The sequence below is a fragment of the Muntiacus reevesi genome, chromosome 15 (genome assembly GCF_963930625.1).
Source record: "Muntiacus reevesi chromosome 15, mMunRee1.1, whole genome shotgun sequence".
In the NCBI taxonomy this organism is placed as follows: Eukaryota; Metazoa; Chordata; class Mammalia; order Artiodactyla; family Cervidae; genus Muntiacus; species Muntiacus reevesi.
This window is the reverse complement of record NC_089263.1, coordinates 21,398,786-21,418,313: the sequence shown is the minus strand read 5'-3', so window position 1 is coordinate 21,418,313 and position 19,528 is coordinate 21,398,786. Positions and strand designations below refer to the sequence as shown.

The following is a 19,528-nucleotide window of genomic DNA, read 5'->3' as shown; positions in this document are numbered from 1 at the left end:
GGCTGTAGCCCGCCAGGCTCCTCTGTCCATGGGATTCTCCAGGCAAGAACACTGGAGTGGGTTGCCATTTCCTTCTCCAGGGGATCTTCCCCACCAGGGATCAAACCCTCATGTCTCCCTCATTGGCAGGTGGGTTCTCTACCACTAGCACCACCTGGGGAGCCCCTTGTCCTACAGGAGAGGAGATTTAATGACAAACATGAGAATGCAGAACCATGTATGACAGAGAGCGACGCACAACAGTCTTTTAGGAGAAAACATCCGTCCGCCAAGTGCAGAGCTGTGCACTATGGGGAGAGGTAGTCTTCAGCCACTGGCTTTGAGGCCTCCTGCCTTATTGCTCTCTTGCATTCTGTGAGCTCCATGCCCAGCCCTCTTGGCTGCATTTCTGGTTTGGTTGTTGAGTTCAAGTTTCCAGATGCCAGTTCTCAGAGACAATTTTGTATTATGTTCTGCGGTTGCTTCTTTAAACATATATGCCTGGATCCCATCACTTAGGGCTTTGTGTTAACTGAAAAATCTTTCATGCTTCCTAGTGCATGCTGAGTCTGACACAAGGAACCCCTCTTATCTCCTATCTCAAAACCCTGCCTATTCCTATAAATAAGAACTCCGATTCTTAAACTCACAACTCAACCTGACAATCTTAAACCTCCTTACACACACACACATATCTCTGCCCTACCCTGAAATAAGGAAGTAGCACAAGAGATGGCTCAAGTTGCAAGTGTGTGTGTGTGTGTGTGTGTGTGTGTGTATTCAAAAATGCTCTCAGCTACTAAAAAAACTGAGTAGGAAGTTGGACCTCATAGATCAAATAAGTTTGAACACACAGTTCTAACAGGCTTTATTTCACATATAAGATAAAATGAATAAAAACTAGGCACGTATAAGGTTTTAATAAGATTTTAATCAAGAAAAAATGGTCTACAATTAGCTTTGACATTTATTTATTTATTATTTTTTTTTTTTTTTAAATATTATTTTATTAGTTGGAGGCCAATCACTTTACAACATTTCAGTGGGTTTTGTCATACATTGACAAGAAAAAATGGTCTACAATTAGCTTTGACATTTAAAATCCACTTAATTTAAACAAGGCAGATGACCAACTTCAAGCATCACAATTACTCAGCATAAAAAACCTTTAACATGTTTCTCATCTTCTACAAGGAAAAAAAAAGTCTAGAAAAGAACCAAAACGTTTGTTTTTTTGTAAAATATTCTAATTCCTTAAAATGCCAAGAACTATCTACTGAAACTACATTTCAACAAGGGGCAGGATTTACCTCAAGGCCATGTTCACCTGCAACCTGCTGATAAGTCTGTTAAAAAACAAAACAGAAAAAGATTAAAAAAAATCAGACCACTGTAGCCACAATCCTTCATAATGGGCAATTAAGACAAAAGGTATCAAAATCTGTTCTTTTCTTAGCTTTACCTATATCACCGTATAACTCTTTGAGCAAGTAATTTAACATAAGCTTTGGCCTCCCCACCTTAACAAAGGGGAAAGGGAATATGTAAAATCGCCATAGAATCCTGGTGTAGACTAACAGGGGTTCGGACATTTAGAACACTCAGAACCTAACACACCCTTATTAGATGAGATTGCAAAGTTGATTAGCGACTTGGGATATAAACTGACACTGGTTTCTAGTAAAACTGAATCGCCTTTTCTTTGGAGAAGTATTATGTTTAATAACTGACTTCCTGTTGATTCAAACAACAGTTTGCAAGCACTTGTACACGTCCAATAAAATATTTCTGAAGCTTGTGCTTGGTCATCAGTCTGCTCTTTCCATCTTCCAGCACGTGTGAAAACCTCACATGGCTCACCCACTGATAGCTGCCCCCAGCACGATTCACCATGATGCAGCATTCTGTAAACAACACTATGCTGGTCCCCATCCAAGGAGGTTTAGCCATCTGGAGGCTTCCTGGACGCTCTGAAGCCTGTACTACAGGAAAGGCCCTCTCCTCCGCCTTCCTAACCAACCTCTCCAATGTCCAATCGCTTTCCTATCAATTAAGAGTAAGAGTCCCATGGATTCGCTAAGTCTTTCTTCACCCTCACTCATCTCTGTATTTACTACTCCTATTTTCTACAGGAAGATGATACAAACTGTTATTGCTGTTGGTAGATAAGTAGGTCTTGAATTCATTTTGCACACAAGACCTGTTCTATCTACCTTTTCATTTAGGAGGCTAAAAGCAGAGTCAGCTTGACTTCAAGGACTCTTATTTTGTTAGTCTCCAGAAGAACATGACAAGTCCAGCTTTCAGAACACTGTCTTCTAGCATGTCAAGATACTGAGGGAATGGTCATTTATTACTTTTATAACTTAAAGCTTTAAGAAATTTGAACTCTTACATATGGTTCCTTCACAGCAACCAATGGTTAATGAACCTAAATGCAAGATAACACTTTGTGATTTGGAAAAAGTCCACCCAGTCAGCATCTTTTCTGTCAATTAGGAAGTCTCCTGCAAGGAGCATTAACCATGAGTGAGGCACAACTATGCCCCAAGTCAGTAAAATGCTCCCAAGTATTTTAGAAATGCTACTGAACAGTTCATGTCTTACTACTTCAGAGCTTCTGAACAGTTCGTGTCTTACTACTACAGAGCTTCTTTTCTGCAATTCCCCAATCCCAGAAAAAAACATTAAGCCCAACTTACTAATTGATTGCCTTTTCTTCATTTTCCCCAGTTTGATAGATTCAGGTTTTTCTGCTCTATTTCCACCTCACTCAAATCCTGGTGGAATTAAACTGTCATTTATGTGAGCTATGCAAATTCAATTTAACAGCTTGCAACTGATTAAAACAACATGCAATCACCCGGACAGAGCCAACAAAAATGTTTTTGTAGTATGAACTTGGATTCTAATCTTGCCATCTCCCCCGTGCTCATTCCTAAGCTTAAATGTGGGGGTCTCTTCTTTGAAAGTACCTTAAATGTCCTTATATTCAAAAAGACTGAAGAAAAAAAAAAAAAGACTGAACTGGAGACAAGAATATAATCCACTCACTGGGAAAGAATCCAACAAATTGAGGTTTCCTAGCTATGCATTTAAACAAAGCAGGAACTTACTTTTTACAAATGGATTTACTGAATACATACATTACTTCTTGGTAAAGCCATTCTATTATTCTGCTACTCAGAAAGATTTACTACCCTCTGACTTCCCTTCATATCCCAAATACCCATCCAGATATTGGGGGGGGGTGGGGGGGGGGCAAGCAGCGAGAGAAGGAAAACAAGAGAAGCATGATCCAAAACTAAGGCTAATGCTCCGGGAAAAACACCCGGCAGTGTCTTCTGTACAATTTAGAATTCAGCCACAGATTCCTGAAAATCTGGAATGACCCTCCCCGATCCTTGTTCACCTGTATAAATGCCTGTATAAAAGTCGCTTCTTAGAAGTACTGACTAATTTTTCCTCTCTCAGGCTGAGTTAAGTGCCACACACTCACCTCCTTCAGAATACTTAAGTGGCTATACTGCCACTGTGACCTATGTCTACTCCACTTGACTGTAAGTCAATCAAAGCCAAGAACTGTGCCTTCATAATTTCTGAATGATCGAATCATGGAAACAACGGTGTTCTGCTTTCAAAGTGCTCATATACCTGAAAAAAAAAAAGAGAGAGAGACATCAAATTGTCTTCCAAAATTATAAGTCTCTTTATTAGAAAGTGGGTGTCAAATTCCGTGTCCAGGCAGGAGCAGGGAGAAGGATTCTCAACCTTTCTTCTGTCCCAGTATACCTTGGATGGATTCATAACGCACCTAAATGTACAACACCTCCCTCTTCATTCCCGCTCATTTCTTCTCCCAAAGACTTGTTTAGCAATCCAGAGACAGCACGGTGTGGAGAAAAGAATTCTGGGTTGGAAATGAAACCTCACTTCTAGTTTTGTCTCACTAACAACCTGTGTTACTTTCAGTCGGTCTCCTCTCAGAGACTGTGCTTCAATTTAAGATGAAAGGAGGGTCCGAGTCACGGCACCAAAAAAAAAAAAAAAAGATGAAAGGAGGGGTATGACATAGACGATCCTGTTCCACCTCTAATACCAAACGATGACGCTGCTGGCCAATTCGGGAAGCTTAAAAATGACCATCTGTGAGAGTACTTTTTCAAATTAATGCAACAGGCGCTGCTACCAGGCAGGAATCATCGACTCAGAAAGGCAGGGTTCGTATAGACTTTTACGTTACGTAACTTACGCAACACAGATCTTGCCCCCGTGAAATTACACCTACTTAAGTTTTTTCTTAAACTTCATTCTGAGTGTGGATTTCTCCCTTCCGTATCTATCCTCACGACTTTTCCGTGAGCTATCAAGCTCGTTTTTCAGACGAAGTCGAAAGAGCTGAGGACAGTGAGTTAGTAACGAGACCTCGGTCGCTGGAGGTCTGACCCGGCGACAGATACACCGACCCCTCACCTCTAACTCCGGTTCCCTGCCGCATCCCTTGAAGCCCGATGCTACAGAGAGACTGCCTACAAGGTCGCTGCAGTCATCCGCCCCGCCGAATGGCCAGAGATCAGCCTTACCTTACGCAACACAAGGAGTCTGCTTTCCGGTATCCGATGTCGGTGGCAACTCCCTTCTCCTTCCTGCAGAAAAGAGCTCCTTCCTGTTTCCGGGGCGCCAGGAGGAAGTCCTGCCCCACGCGGCAGCGTAAGGCGGTGCGTCGCGTCGAGGCGCCTTGCGCAGGCGCCTAGAATCAAGCTTGTGACAGTGTAGGAGGTATGCTCTCCCCTGGGCAGTACAGACCGGAGGAACGCTGGACAGTGGGTTGTTGTTGCCAGGTCCACGGCCGTGGGTAGAGGCCTGGGAGCCATTCAGCGGCGCCTGGGAGAGCGACTTGGAGACGCCATCTTCTAAGGAAAAGAACCCCCTTCTCCCACGGGGTCCTCCGTGAAATCGAGGCCCCCGTACCCCGTCAGTTGCTTGTGTTTCTCGCTTTGCTCCACCTGCCCCATGCTGTATTTAGTTTCTCACTGTGTTTCGGTTTTCTCTGTGGTCACATATCTTGCTTCAGTAATGCAGAGCGTTGGCTCTGCATCTTGCAGCAGTTAGTTCATAAATGCCTGGTAATTCTTGGCTAGTAGGACTGCTGAATCTCAACTCATTACTTTACCAGCAACGGGATTGAGGGCCTACGTAGTACTGGAGTGGTCTGTGGGTATGACACTCTTGGGGCCGGAACGTAAAGTAGAAGTTAAAGTTACTGTTGTCTTAGTTTCCTAGGGCTGCCATAAAGAAGTAACACATATTGGGTGACTTAAAGCAACATATTCCTTTTCTCACAGTTCTGGAGGCTGGAACCCCGAAAGACTAAAAGTGTCAACAAGATCATGTTTCCTCTGAGACCCTGCGTAAACCCCCTCCCCACTTGCCTCTTGGTAGTTTCTGGTTCAGTTGAGTTCAGTTCAGTCGCTCAGTCATGTCCGACTCTTTGCAACCCCATGGACTGCAGCACGCCAGGCCTCCCTGTCCATCACCAACTCCTGGAGCTTACTCAAACTCATGTCCATTGAGTCGGTGGTGATGCCATGCAGCCATCTCCTCCTCTATCGTCCCTTTCCACATTCAATCTTTCCCAGCATCAGGGTCTTTTCCAGTGAGTCAGTTCTTTGCATCAGGTGGCCAAAGTATTGGAGCTTCAGCATCAGTCCTTCCGATGAATATTCAAGACTGATTTCCTTTAGAATTGACTGGTTGGATCTCCTTACAGTCCAAGGGACTCTCAAAAGTCTTCTCCAACACCACATTTCAAAAGCATCAATTCTTAGAGGGTCAGCTTTCTGTATGGTCCAACTATCACGTCCATACATGACTACTGGAAGAACCATAGCTTTGACTAGACGGACCTTTGTTAGCAAAGTAATGTCTCTGCTTTTTAATATACCATCTAGGTTGGTCATACCTTTTCATCCAAGAAGCTAGCTCTTTTGAATTTCATGGCTGCAGTCTCCATCTGCTTTTATTTTGGAGCCCAAGAAAATAAAGTCTGCCACTGTTTCCATTGTTTCCCCAAGTATTTGACATGAAGTGATGGGACCAGATGTCATGATCTTAGTTTTCTGAATGTTGAGTTTTAAGCCAGCTTTTTCACTCTCCTCTTTCACTTTCTTTTTTTTTTTTTCTCTCTTTTGTTTATTTATTTATTTATTTATTTTCAGTGGGTTTTGTCCCTCTTTCACTTTCATCAAGAGGCTTATTAGTTCTTCTTCACTTCCTTCCATAAGGGTGATGTCATCTGCATGTCTGAGGTTATTGATATTTCTCCCAGCAATCTTGATTCCAGCTTGTGCTTCATGCAGCCGGGCATTTCACATGATGTACTCTGCATGTAAGTTAAATAAGGGTGACAGTTTACAGCCTTGTCGTGTTCCTTTCCCAATTTGGAACCAGTCCATTGTTGCATGTACGGTTCTAACTGCTGCTTGTTGACCTGCATACAGTTTTCTCAGGAGGCAGGCAAGATGGTCTGGTATTCCCATCTCTTGAAGAATGTTCCACAGTTTGTTGTGATCCACATAGTCAAAGACTTTGGTGTAGTCAATAAAGCAGAAGTAGATTTTTTTTGGAATTCTCTTGCTTTTTTATGATCCAGCAGATGTTGGCAATTCGATCTCTGGTTCCTTTGCCTTTTCTAAATCCAGCTTGAACATGTGGAAGTTCATGGTTCATGTACTGTTGAAGCATAGGTCAGAGCATTTTGAGTGTTACTTTGCTGGCATGTGAGATGAGTGCAATCGTGCAGTAGTTTGAACATTCTTTGGCATGACCTTTCTTTGGGATTGGAATGAAAACTGACCGTCAGTCCTATGGCTACTGCTGCATTTTCCAAGTTTGCTGCCATATTGAGTGCAGCACTTTAGCCACAGCATCTCTTAGGATTTGAAATAGCTCAGCTGGAATTCCATCACCTCTGCTAGCTTTGTTCATACTGATGCTTCCTAAGGCCCACTTGACTTCACATTCCAGGATGTCTGGCTCTAGGTGAGTGATTACACCATCACTCTGGGTCATGAAGATCTTTTTTGTATGGTTCTTCTGTTTTCTTGCCACCTCTTCTTAATATTTTCTGCTTCTGTTAGGTCCATACCATTGTTGTCCTTTATTGTGCCCATCTTTGTGTGAAATATTGCCTTGGTATCTCTAGTTTTCTTGAAGAGATCTCTAATCTTTCCCTTTCTTTGTTTTCCTCTATTTCTTTGCAGTGATCCCTGAGGAAGACTTTTTTTTAATCTCTCCTTGCTATTCTTTGGAACCCTGTATTCAGATGGATATATCTTTCCTTTTTTCCGTCGCCTTTTGCTTCTCTTCTTTTCTCAGCTATTTGTGAGACCTCCTCAGACAACCATTTTACCTTTTTCCATTTCTTTTTCATAGGAATGGTTTTGATCACTGCCTCCTGTATAATATCACAAACCTCCACCCATAGTTCTTCAGGCACTCTATCAGATCTAATCCCTTGAATCTATTTGTTACTTCCATTGTAAAATTGTAAGGCATTTGATTTAGGTCATACCTGAATGGTCTAGTGGTTTTCACTACTTTCTTCAGTTTAAGTCTGAATTTTGCAATAAGGAGTTCACGATCAAAGCCAGTCAGTTCCTAGTCTTGTTTTTGCTGACTGTATAGAGTTTCTCCATCTTTGGCTGCAAAGAATATAATCAATCTGATTTCGATATTGACCATTTGGTGATGTCCATTTGTAGAGTCAACTCTTGTGTTGTTGGAAGAGGGTGTTTGCTATGACCAATGCATTCTCTTGGCAAAACTCTGTTAGCCTTTGCCCTACTTGATTTTGTACTCCAAGGCCAAAGTTGCCTGTTACTCCAGGTATCTCTTGACTTCCTGCTTTTGCATTCCAGTCCCCTATGATGAAAAGGACATCTTTTTTGGTGTTAGTTCTAGAAGGTCTTGTAGGTCTTTATAGAACTGTTCAACTTCAACTTCTTTGGTATTAGCAGTTGGGGCATAGACTTGGATTACTGTGATACTGAATGGTTTACCTTGGAAATGAACAGAGATCATTCTGTCGTTATTGAGACTGAACCCAAGTAATGCATTCTGAACTCCTTTGTTGACTGTGAAGGCTACTCCATTTCTTCTAAGGGATTGTTGCCCACAGTAGTAGATATAATGGTCATCTGAATGAAATTCGTCCATTCCAGTCTATTTTAGTTCACTGATTCCTTAATGTCGGTGTTCACCCTTGGCATCTCCTGTTTGAGCACTTCCAGTTTACCTTGATTCATGGACCTAACATTCCAGGTTCCTATGCAATATTGTTCTTTGCAGCATCAGACTTCCATCACCAGTCACATGCACAACAGGGCATTGTTTCTGCTTTGGCTCCATCTCTTCATTCTTTCTGGATCTATTTCTCCACTCTTCTCCAGTAGCAAATTGGCCACCTACCAACCTGGGGAGTTCATCTTTCAGTGTCATATCTTCCGTCTTTTCATACTGTTCATGGGGTTCTCAAGGCAAGAATACTGAAGTGGTTTGCCATTCCCTTCTCCAGTTTCTGGTGCTGTCCAACAGTCCTTGATGTTCTATGCTTGTAGCTACTCCTTACTCCAGTCTCTTAACTCTGTTCTCCTTATGTTTCTTCTCTTAAAAGATGGGATGGAGGGTCCAGCCTCCTCCAGTATGACCTGAGTTTAACTGATTACATCTGCAGTGGCACTGATTCCAGGTAAAGTCACATTCGAAGGTCCAGGAAGGACATGAGTGGGAGAGGATTTGACACTATCCAACCCAGAATAGCTGTCAAAGAGCCTAAGAAGTAGGCAAGCCAAATAATGACAATCAACAGCTGTAGTACAAGTGAACTTGAAACATATTTTAATTGGATCTGAGAAGTTTTCATGGACACTGGGGCTTCCCAGGTGGCGCTGATGGTCAAGAACGCACCTGCCAGTGCAGGAGATGTAAGAGACACAGGGTTTCATCCCTGGGTCAGGAAGATCACCTGGAGGAGGACATGACAACCCACTCCAGTATTCTTGCCTGGAAAACCTCATGGACAAAGGAGCCTGGCAGACTACAGTCCATGAGGTCACAAAGAGTCAGACATGAACAAAATGACTTAGCGCGCGCGCGCACACACACACACACACACACACACACACACACACACACGGTGGGGGGTGGGTAGAATTTGGAGGTGTCATTCGTAGACCATCACAGCATGCTTGGCAAACAGACAGCACTGACAAGCACTGGTTGAAATGTAAAAAGAAGTTAGGTTAAAGCAGGAGGGATCTTGAATGCAGGCTGAAGAGTTTGGAGTCTGCTCTGTATGTTAAAAGAATAAATTGAAATGTTTCAGGATGTGGGGGTTGTGCTTTGAAGATTAATTAGTAACTTGATCCAAACTTCTGTTGTGTTACTTACTCCAATTTAATGAGTATTAATCCCATCCTCTAATACCCTGTGCTTTTTCTTCCTGGTGTCCCTGCTCATGCTGTCCTTTATTTCTGGAATGTTGCTTTTAGGCCATGTGATTTTCACTTGTTGAGATATATATATATATATATGTATATGTATATATATGTATTTTTTTTGTCATGGAAATTGTGCTATGATATGAGGAGATATATATATATATGTATATGTATATATATGTATATTTTTTTGTCATGGAAATTGTGCTATGATATGAGGTGGGGAGGAGAGTTGTTCAACTTACTATTTTTTTAAATTGAAGTATAGTTGATTTACAGTGTTGTGTTTCAGGTTACAGAAAAGTGATTCATATAGATTCTCTTTCAGATTCTTCTCCATTATAGGTTATTACAAGATACTGAATATAGTTCCCTGTACTTTAGTTCCCTATGTGTTCCCTTGTTGCTTACCTATTTTATATATGGTAATGTGTATGTATTAATCCCATACTCCTAATTTATCCCCCCTCTTCCCCTTTGGTAACCATAAGTTTGCTTTACATGTCTGTGTCTATTTTTATTTTGTAAATAAAAAATGCTTTCTATGTCTGTGTCTATTTTTGTTTTGTAAATAAAAAATATTTTGTATCAATTTTTTAGATTCCACATATAAAGGATATCATATGCTATTTGCCTTTCTCTGTCTGACTGACTTCACTTAATCTCTAGGTCTATCCATGTTGCTGCAAATGGCGTTATTTCATTCTTTTTATGGCTGAGTAATATCCCATTGCATATATGGAATATTATCTTCTTTCTCCATCATCTGCCAACGGGCATTTAAGTGCTTCTGTGTCTTGACTATTATAAACCGTGCTGCTGTGAACATTGGGGTACAGGTATCTTTTAGAATTAGAGCTTTTGTCTTTTCTGAGTATACATCCAGGAGTAGAATTTTTGGATCGTATGGTAACTCTAAGGATTTTTTAAGGAACCTCCAGACTGTTCTCCATAGTGGTTACATCAAATTTACATTCCCACCAACAGTATAGGAGTGTTCCCTTTTCTCCATACCCTCTCCAGCATACTTTTTGTTGATGGCCATTCTGATCTGTGTGAGGTGATACTTCTTTGTAGTTCATCCTTATTTTATATTGTTAATATCCCCCTGATGGCACAAGCAAGCAAACAAACAACAAAAAACAGTAGAGACCAAACTCACATAGATACAGTCTTCTAAAGTAAAATATTTGCAAATTAATCCCATGCTCCATTTGGAACAAGAAAGCATTTATGCAATGATTTAATATTAGAAAAATCTGTTGCTACAAATCATTTATATAGTTTAGAGGTTTTAAAAAACTATATGATCACCTCAACTGATAAAATGTTTTCTGAAATAATTCAGTATCTACTTAAAACAGTTTCAGCAAAATGGGAATGGATAAATTGCAAGTTGATAAAATGCACCATAAATCTATAGTAAACATTGTGCATACTGATGAAACATTAGAGACATTGAAGTCAGGAAAAAATAGATAGCCTCTTTCACTGCTAGTGTTTAACATGGTGTTAGATTTTGTAGCTAATGCAGCAAAACAAGAAAAAGGCAAGATTGGGAAAGGAAGAAGCAAAAATATTATTTTCAGATGATGTGATTTTCTTTCTAAAAAATGCAGAATTAAATGACAAACTTAGAACTAATTAAATGGTTCAGCAAAGTGGCTAACAATATATAAAAACTTAGAATTTTGTTATATGTCAATAATAAAATAGAAAAAATAATCCATCAGAATACACTGAACAAAAGATGTACAGTAATATGAATATTATTGAAAGACATGAAAGGTTTAATTAAACGAAGATTTTCATGTTCCAGGATTGGAAAAATTCAGTGTTTTAAAGATAAAATTTTATGGCAAAAGTTTTTGATACTGTGCCTATTAAAATATTGATAGGCTGTCCAAATAACTTTATTTGGCCAAAGTATATTATTTTTTTATATATTCCTATGTGCAATTTATTGATATTTTATTTAGAATATATTTCTTATTAGTGAGATTGGCATGTAAGGTTTTTCGGTACTATATTAAGCACATGTTGGTATTTTAAATTAAATGAGATCCCTTAAAATAGGGAGCATTTCTCATTTCTTTATGGTCTGAAATAATTGAAGTAACTTTAGAATTATCTGCTCTTTTGAGACTAAATAGAGAGCTTGATTGTGAAACTATATTGTGTGAAGCATTATTATATGTGAATTTTAAGTAAAGTGTCTGCTCTCTTCTGTGATAACTGAATTACTCATCTTTCCTACTTTTTCTGGTGTCAATTATAATTTATACTTTGCTTGGAAGTCATCCATTTCCAAAAAGATTTTTAAATTAGTTGTCATTATGTTAGACATAGAATTCTCTTATGATTTTAAAAATCTGTTCTGCATATGTGGTTGTTTCCTTTCTCACTCCTAACATTACATATTTTTTTTCTTTCTTTTTTTCTAAATCAGGCGCATAAGGGATTTATTTTCTTGAACTTTTCAAGGAATTGGATTTGGAGTTTGTTTTTCTAGTATTTTTCTGTTTTAGTTTTTGTGATAGTTCTTCTTCCTACTCTTATTTGTTGTTCTTTTCTAACTTCTAAATATGAATCTATTTTTATTTATTTATTTATTTTTGGCTATGTCAGGCCTTAGTTGCAGCACAAGCTTAGTTGCCCTGAGGCGTGTGGGATCTTAGTTCCCCCACCAGGGATCAAACCCCCATCCCTTGCATGGGAAGGAGGGTTCTCTTTTTATATTCATTTATTTATTTTTGGCTGTGCTGAGTCTTCATAGCTGTTCCCGAGCTGCTTTGTGTAGTTGCAGTGCACCAGCTTCTCATTGCAACGGCTTCTCTTGTGGAGCCCGGGCTGGAGGTCACAGAGACTCAGTAGATTGGCCTCCTAGGCTGTGGAGCACAGCCTCAGTAGTGACCCACGGGCTTAGTTGCTCCACTGCATGTGGAATCTTCCCAAACCAGGGATTGACTGTGTGTGTCCTGCATTGGCAGATGGATCCTTTATACCACTGAGCCACCAGCGAAGCCCCAGAAGACAGATTCTTAACCACTGAACTTACCAGGGGAGTCCCTAAACATGAACCTAAGATTCTTTATTTCTTTAAAGTGCCTTCACTTTTAGTCTTTTGTTTTTAATGAAGCCATCTTAAAGGCATGAATGTGCCTCTGAATACCTCAGTCTAGGTTGCAGCCCTCTTTCCCTTCTACCCCAACATTCTAGTTCGTTTTCTCCAGTGTAATAACTTTATTTATTTGACTGCGCCTGGTATTAGTTGTAGCACACAGTATCTTTAGTTGTGGCGTATTGGATCTAGCTCCCTGACCAAGGGTTGAACCCAGGCCCCCTGCATGGGGGTGTGAAGTCTTAGCCACTGAACCACTATGGAAATCTTGTGATGACCTTAATCATCTCTATTTTGATAAGCCTCAAATTAACTCTTTAGTCTTGGCAGTTTTCCCCTGAACTCTCTACTCCCACATCCAGACATTAACCTCCCTTCTCCAGTTGATATTTAACGCACAGCTCAAGCTTCATGTGTGTAAAATTAAACTCGTGATTTCTGCCACCCTCAAACTGTTCTTCCTATAGTATTCCTCACCTTATGATACCAGCATTCACCCAGTCACTTGGTCAGAAACTTTGAAGTCATCTTTGATGCCTTTCTTTCAAACACACTCTACATTAAACCTATCAGCAAATGAGTTCTACTTTAAAATACATATACTGAATCTGATCACTTCTTATCCCCAGTGTAAATAGTAACCTAGTCCTAGCCTCCAGCGTCTTTGCCTGGATTGCTGGCTGAGCACCCTAACTGAACTCTCTTTTTATCCCCTTGTCACTACTGTACAGAAACCAGAGTAATCCTACTGAATCACCAGTCACTCCCCTGTGCAAAACTGCCCAATGATTTTCATCATACTTTCAAATAAAATCCTGTATCCTTACCATGGGCTGCAAGGCCCTATGAGATCTCTGCCCCAGACTGCCTCTCCAACCCATCTTCTACCACTGTCCCCCTTTCTCTCACCACTTCTGGCTTCCTTATTTCTCAAATATACCAACTGTATTCCTACCTCTGTGCCTTTGTACTTGCAACTGTCTCTGCCTGGAACCACCATTCTCCTAAAATGTATGCATGACTTGCCCCCTTACTTCATTCTGGGGTAGGGTTACCAGATACAATACAGGATCTCAGTTAAATTTGAGTTTCAGATAAACAATGAATAATTATTTAGTATGTATGTCTTAAATATTTGTTATCTGAAATTCAAATCGAAATGGCTGTCCTGTATTTTTATTTGCTAAACTGCCCTTTTTTAGAGCTTTTATTGCTTTAGTTCATGGAAGGGACTACCCTTTCCTGGCTCCTGACTCAGTTTCGGCTTCCTCACTGTTATAAGGCCTTATGGGCCTTCCCCCATAAGGAGGACAGACACCCCCTCCCCACCGTGTACTCCACCTGCCTCCTCTTTTTAGAAAAACTCTAGTCTCCTAGGCCTTCCACAAGTTCAAAAACAAAAAAAAAATCAGAGAAGTGAGAAAATGCAGAAAGGAAAGAAAACATTTCAGCAAGACAAAATAATAATAGTCTAACCATTAAACAAAGTCAAGGACCTTTAGTTCCTTCTCAAGGCCTGTAGATAATATTCTGAGCCAAATCCTTTGAGCTGTTTTGCAAACACTGAAACCCCCACCAGGTGGGAGTAGTTAACTGACTACTGACCCCGAGCACATAGACCCCAGACCAGAAGACTGATGATGTTAACTCCCGATGAGCTCACCATCCACCAATCAGAAGAAGGTCCGAACTGACCGTGCATCCCCCAACCCCTCTCCCAACCCTGTCTTCAAAAATGGTTCCCTGAACGCCTTTCGGGAATTTGGGTCTTTTGAACATTAGCTACCTGGACAGACTGCTTGGTTCTCTGTGATAAATGCTGCATTTTTCCTTCATCACAACCTGGTGTGATAGATTGGCTTTCCTAAGCATGCAGGCACACATATCCAAATTTGGTTTGGTAAAATATACATTGCATATATACACACACATACATACGTGTTTTATATATTTATTTATATTTATATAAAATAGAAGCAGGCAGGTTATTTATGTGTATATATGTGTGTGTGTGTGTGTGTGTGTGTGTGTGTGTGTGTGTGTGTATGTATATGTATATATATTAGAAGCAATCAGGATACAGAGAGAGAGAGAAAACCTGCTTTATATATACATATTTAAAGCCTGCTTTCAGGCTCAAATATATGTTTACTTTTTTGTTTAAGTTTTTTTATCTAGCATCTTGGACTTCCCATATGGCTCAGTGGTAAATAATCTGCCTGCTAATGCAGGAAACTTGGGTCGGAAAGATCCATTGGAGAAGGAAATGGCAACCCATTCTGGTAGTCTTGCCCGGTAGTCTTGCCTGGGAAATACCATGGATAGACGAGCCTGGCGGGCTACAGTTCATGGGGTTGCAAAAGAGTCAGACATGACTGAACACTGAAAACAAACAATCTTTTGGTATGTTTGAAATGGGAGATTTCATTTCCACATGAGTTCATTGTGCCATCTTGTACCATAGTTGACATCTCCACACTGCCACTCATTCCATCTGTATTTCTATGTCTAAAGTATATTCTTCAAAGTTCATTGAACTTCAGTGTGTTTCTTTTATCTCCACCTCCTGCATAACCTTGTTAAGATTACATATACTGACTAGTGACACTGAGGTCTAAATGTGCAGCCAGCCCCTCACACCATGTTTATGATTTCAAAGTTTACTTGACAGAAACAGTTTAGCATATAGCTATGCTGTATAGCTGGAAGTTTATTCTAATGAGTCACAAGGCGATTTGTGTGGAGTCATGGTTTTTACTTTCCATTGGTAAAGATTATATTCCTTCTTTATATATTTCAGGTATCCTGGGAAAGGACTTTGTGGTGATGAAATGAAATCCATGTTTTATGGTCAGATGAGAGTAATTTAAATATAAAACTTTTCTTTGCCCACTTTGGCATTCTCTCTTCCCTTTAGTATTTGTTGTGCATCTTCATTAACCAAACCTCCTAAGGAGAGAGTATTCCTTCTTAATCTTGTAAAGGGTCACTGGCCCATGACCCACTGCTTGCTTTATTGTACATCTGGACTGTGTAAACTGTAAATGATACGTCACTTGATGTATAACCCTTTGTCTCAAAAACTTATATAATTGTATTTTCTTAGATAATTGAATTTTCTGAAAAAAAGCTCTCTTCAGGCTGGCTGGAATAAAATTTTCCATTTCTTTCTTGGTTTGACTACTGATATTTTTTTTTCCATTGACAGTAGGTTCCTAAAACCCAGGTCCACTATCTCTTTGCTTTCCCTTTTTCCCTGCCAGAGATCACGCCAGCCTCTTCACACCCTACCTTTAGGCTGCCCACCTACTTCTCAGTTATCAGGAGTGGATGGAATCAGAGGCCCTACGAGGGCTTTTGCAGTGGACAGGAAAAAGAGGTCTCATTTCCTTGAAATGAGGAAGCCCTAGGGTGAGCACGGAGGAGGCAATGTCACTCCACTCCAGTACCCTTGCCTGGAGAATCCCATGAACGGAGGAGCCTGGTAGGCTGCAGTCCATGGGGTCGCGAAGAGTCAGACACGACTGAGCGACTTCTCTTTCACTTTTCACTTTCATGCATTGGAGAAGGAAATGGCAACCCACTCCAGTGTTCTTGCCTGGAGAATCCCAGGGACGGGGGAGCCTGGTGGGCTGCCGTCTGTGGGGTCGCACAGAGTCGGACACGACTGAAGCGACTTAGCAGCAGCAGCAGCAGGCTGAGCACAATAAGGCTTGAGAACAAGAAACAAATCATTTCCATCCACGTTAACCCTGGTCGCCCTCTCAACAACAGCCAATTGGAAGACAGAATTTCCAGAACCGGAAGTGCAAGAGCCAATCAGGTCGCAGCCAGGCGGCCCTTGTCCTCTTGGGGGCTTACCTCAATTTCCTGCTGAAGAAGCTCCAGATTAGCACCAACGATGCTTATCTTGCTCCCTGGACTTTTTTCTTTACATGCCTGTCTCCTTCTCTTTAAGCGGTAAATTTTGAGCACCTCATACACCGCCCTTTCTTCCTCCGCTGAAACTCATAGAATTTCAGAGTCGTGAAAGAAACCTTAGCATCAAGGTCATCTTGTTTTACAGATGGTCAGAAAAGCAGAGTGTTATTTCTACTGTCTTACCTGTGTGAGCTTTGTAGAAACTCCCATCATTCGTTATCTGTAAATTTTCATCAGTTTTGGGGTCTCAGTGTAAGCTTCATCTGAGAGCAAGGGCGACATCTTGATGGGAAGAGAAGATGATAACAGGTTTCCCGTATGACGAACACAGGAGAAAACACCGGGATGCTCCGTGTGTAATGGGTTTTCAACCAGTTCAGGACATCTTTGTAAACATCTTTGTAAGAGCATCAGGGAGACAAGAGAAAGGAGACCCATTTTAACAGTAGGTGCTGCCAGTACTCTGGACGAGCATTCTTGGGTGAATCATTAAATGATGTCCTGTGTGCCAGTGATGTTAAGAGTTAGGGATGTAGGATTCTTGGCAAGTGCCTGCACCTCCCGCACCTCACCTGGGCAATAATAATGGTGCAACAAAAATAGGAGTATGCATATCTTTTCTAATTAGTGTTTTCTTTTTCTTCAGGTAAATACCTGGAAGTGGAATTGCTAGATCATATGGTAGTTCTATTTTTAGTTTTTTTTGAGGAACCTCCATACTGTTCTCCATAGTGCCTGCACCAGTTTACATTCCCAACAAGAGTGCATGAGGGTTCCCTTTTATCCACATCCTCCCCAGCACTTGTATCTTGTCTTTTGGATAGCAGGCATGAAGTGGTATCTCTTGGTGGTCTTGATTTGCATTTCCCTGAAGATTAGTAATGTCAAGCATCTTTTCATGTATCTGTTGGCCATCTGTATGTCATCTTTGGAAAAATGTTTATTCAGGTCGTCTGCCCATTTTTTAAACGTGCTATTTATCTTTTGATGTGAGCTATATGAGTTCTTTGTAATTAACCCCCTACGAGATATATTATTTGCAAATATCTTCTCCCATTCCGTTGATTTGATTTTAGCACTAGCTTTAACTTTCAGGAGTTTTTGTTCTTTGTTACTCTTTCATAGCATGTTATTATTTTAAGTGTGCAGTTTTCTCACTCTGTGTGTGTGTGTGCGCACATATGGATGCATGTTCTCTCCTGTTCCCTGAAGTAACTATTTCCTTTAGGGTCTGTTGTTTCAATCTTTACTTTATGTTGAAAGCTTCTTCAGCTGTCTGGGGGAATCTTGACTGTGTATATTGAAGAATGAGGTGGATATGAGCTCTCTGTACTGGGTGAGACTTGTCACTGGGTCAAGATAATGGGACAGGAATGCTGATATTCTGAATGGAAGGATGCAGGATATTTTCTATGGAGCCAGCGAATTTATTTAGTGAATAACATTTCAGTGTTTAATGTGTATAAACGTCTTGGGAAGTTCTACATGTTGTTCCTCCGGTCACACCCTCAGTCTTGAAGTAGGTACTTGACTGTAAGGCGTGCTGGTAGGAGGGAGGGATCACTGTTCTCATATGTGGAGTCTCGGCCCTGTGTTGCCCTCCTGACTCAGTGGCTCCTGATACTTCCTATGTCTGCATCCTTCTAGTGTTGTGTAGGGCTAACTGGCTTCTTCCTTGGCTTTGTCTCTCACCCTCTACAGTTCCTTCTCCTTTTCCTTATCAAGTATCATTCCCCCATCACCTTTCTATGTCCCGGATTTTTTTTTTTTAATTTCTCACTGATGGTTCTTATCCCATTCTTCTGTTTAGATCTTTATGGCTCTTTTTATTTCTTAGGTGTTATTTTAACAAGATCTTAAGAGAGTGAGATGACAAATCAATGTTTTTAGTCTCCCAAATATAACCAGACAATTCTATATCGCTGCTTTATAATCCTTACCATTAAAAACAACTAAAAGACCATCATGAATTAATGGGTTTATTCATGCAAGAAATACTAGGCATTCATTAAAAATGATGTGACTGCATTTTAGCATCAATAACTAGGCAAGATGAGTATGGGAAAAAAGGCAAGTTACAAAGCACTGAGTTATAGAAATATAAATTAGATACATGTGACTAAGGGGAGAGGGGAGCCCAGTTATAACAATGGTTAAATCTGAGAAGTAATAGCCAAAGTTATTTGTTTTTTTAATTTCTTTAGACATCTCTGTATTTTCTGAACTTTAGAACAATTCAGTTCAGTTCAGTTAGTTGCTAGTCATGTCCAACTCTTTGGGATCCCATGAACTGCAGCACACCAGGCTTCCCTGTCCATCACCAACTCCCCGAGCTCGCTCAAACTCATGTCCATTGAGTCGGTGATGCCATCCAACTATCTCATCCTCTGTCGTCTCCTTCTCCTCCTGCCTTCAATCTTTCCCAGCATCAGGGTCTTTTCCATTGAGTCAGTTCTTTTAATCAGGTGGCCAGAGTATTGGAGCTTCAGCTTCAGCACCACTCCTTCCAATGAATATTCAGGACTGATTTCCTTTAGGATCGACTGTTTTCATCTCTTTGCAGTCCAAGGAACTCTCAAGAGTCTTCTCCAACACCACAGTTCAAAAGCATCTATTCTTTGGCGCTCAGCCTTCTTTATGATCCAACTCTCACATGCATACATGGCAATGGAAAAACCATAGCATGTTTTTAATAACCAGAATATATGTAAGTCTATTTTTGAAATAATGACTATCTGGGTACATACAGTTTTGTGTACGTCTTGACTTCCTTAAGCTAGGTACCCATATTTAAGTTATTTGTTCAGGAGAACACATTCCTTGAAGTTTTTAATCCATCTTTTCAAATTTCCTTTCCAGAGAGGATGCAAGTACATATTTGCAGCAGTATTTGACTGTGCTGCTTTCTCAGACCCATACCAGAGCCAAGGAATGATGGGTCCTTGGTACAAACTAGTGTTTGTACACTTTCCAGAGTTTTCCTTTGCTTTTGGCTCTTTTTGTGTCA

General features: G+C 40.6%; 1 long non-coding RNA gene and 1 other non-coding gene across 3 annotated transcripts; both read right to left on the bottom strand.

Moving 5' to 3' along the window:
• Positions 1-1,223: 1,223 nt before the first annotated feature.
• LOC136147371 (uncharacterized) lies at positions 1,224-4,626 on the bottom strand. Of its 2 annotated transcripts, none has more exons than XR_010659175.1 (3): positions 4,563-4,626; positions 3,479-3,633; positions 1,224-1,325 (listed from the first exon to the last, which is right to left on the bottom strand). It is a non-coding gene; the product is annotated as an uncharacterized lncRNA (long non-coding RNA). The 2 variants fall into 2 exon arrangements; XR_010659176.1 differs by having other exon boundaries at positions 4,568-4,624.
• Positions 2,133-2,260, bottom strand: LOC136147700 (small Cajal body-specific RNA 15). The gene has a single exon (XR_010659354.1). It is a non-coding gene; the product is annotated as a small Cajal body-specific RNA 15 (non-coding RNA).
• Positions 4,627-19,528: the final 14,902 nt, after the last annotated feature.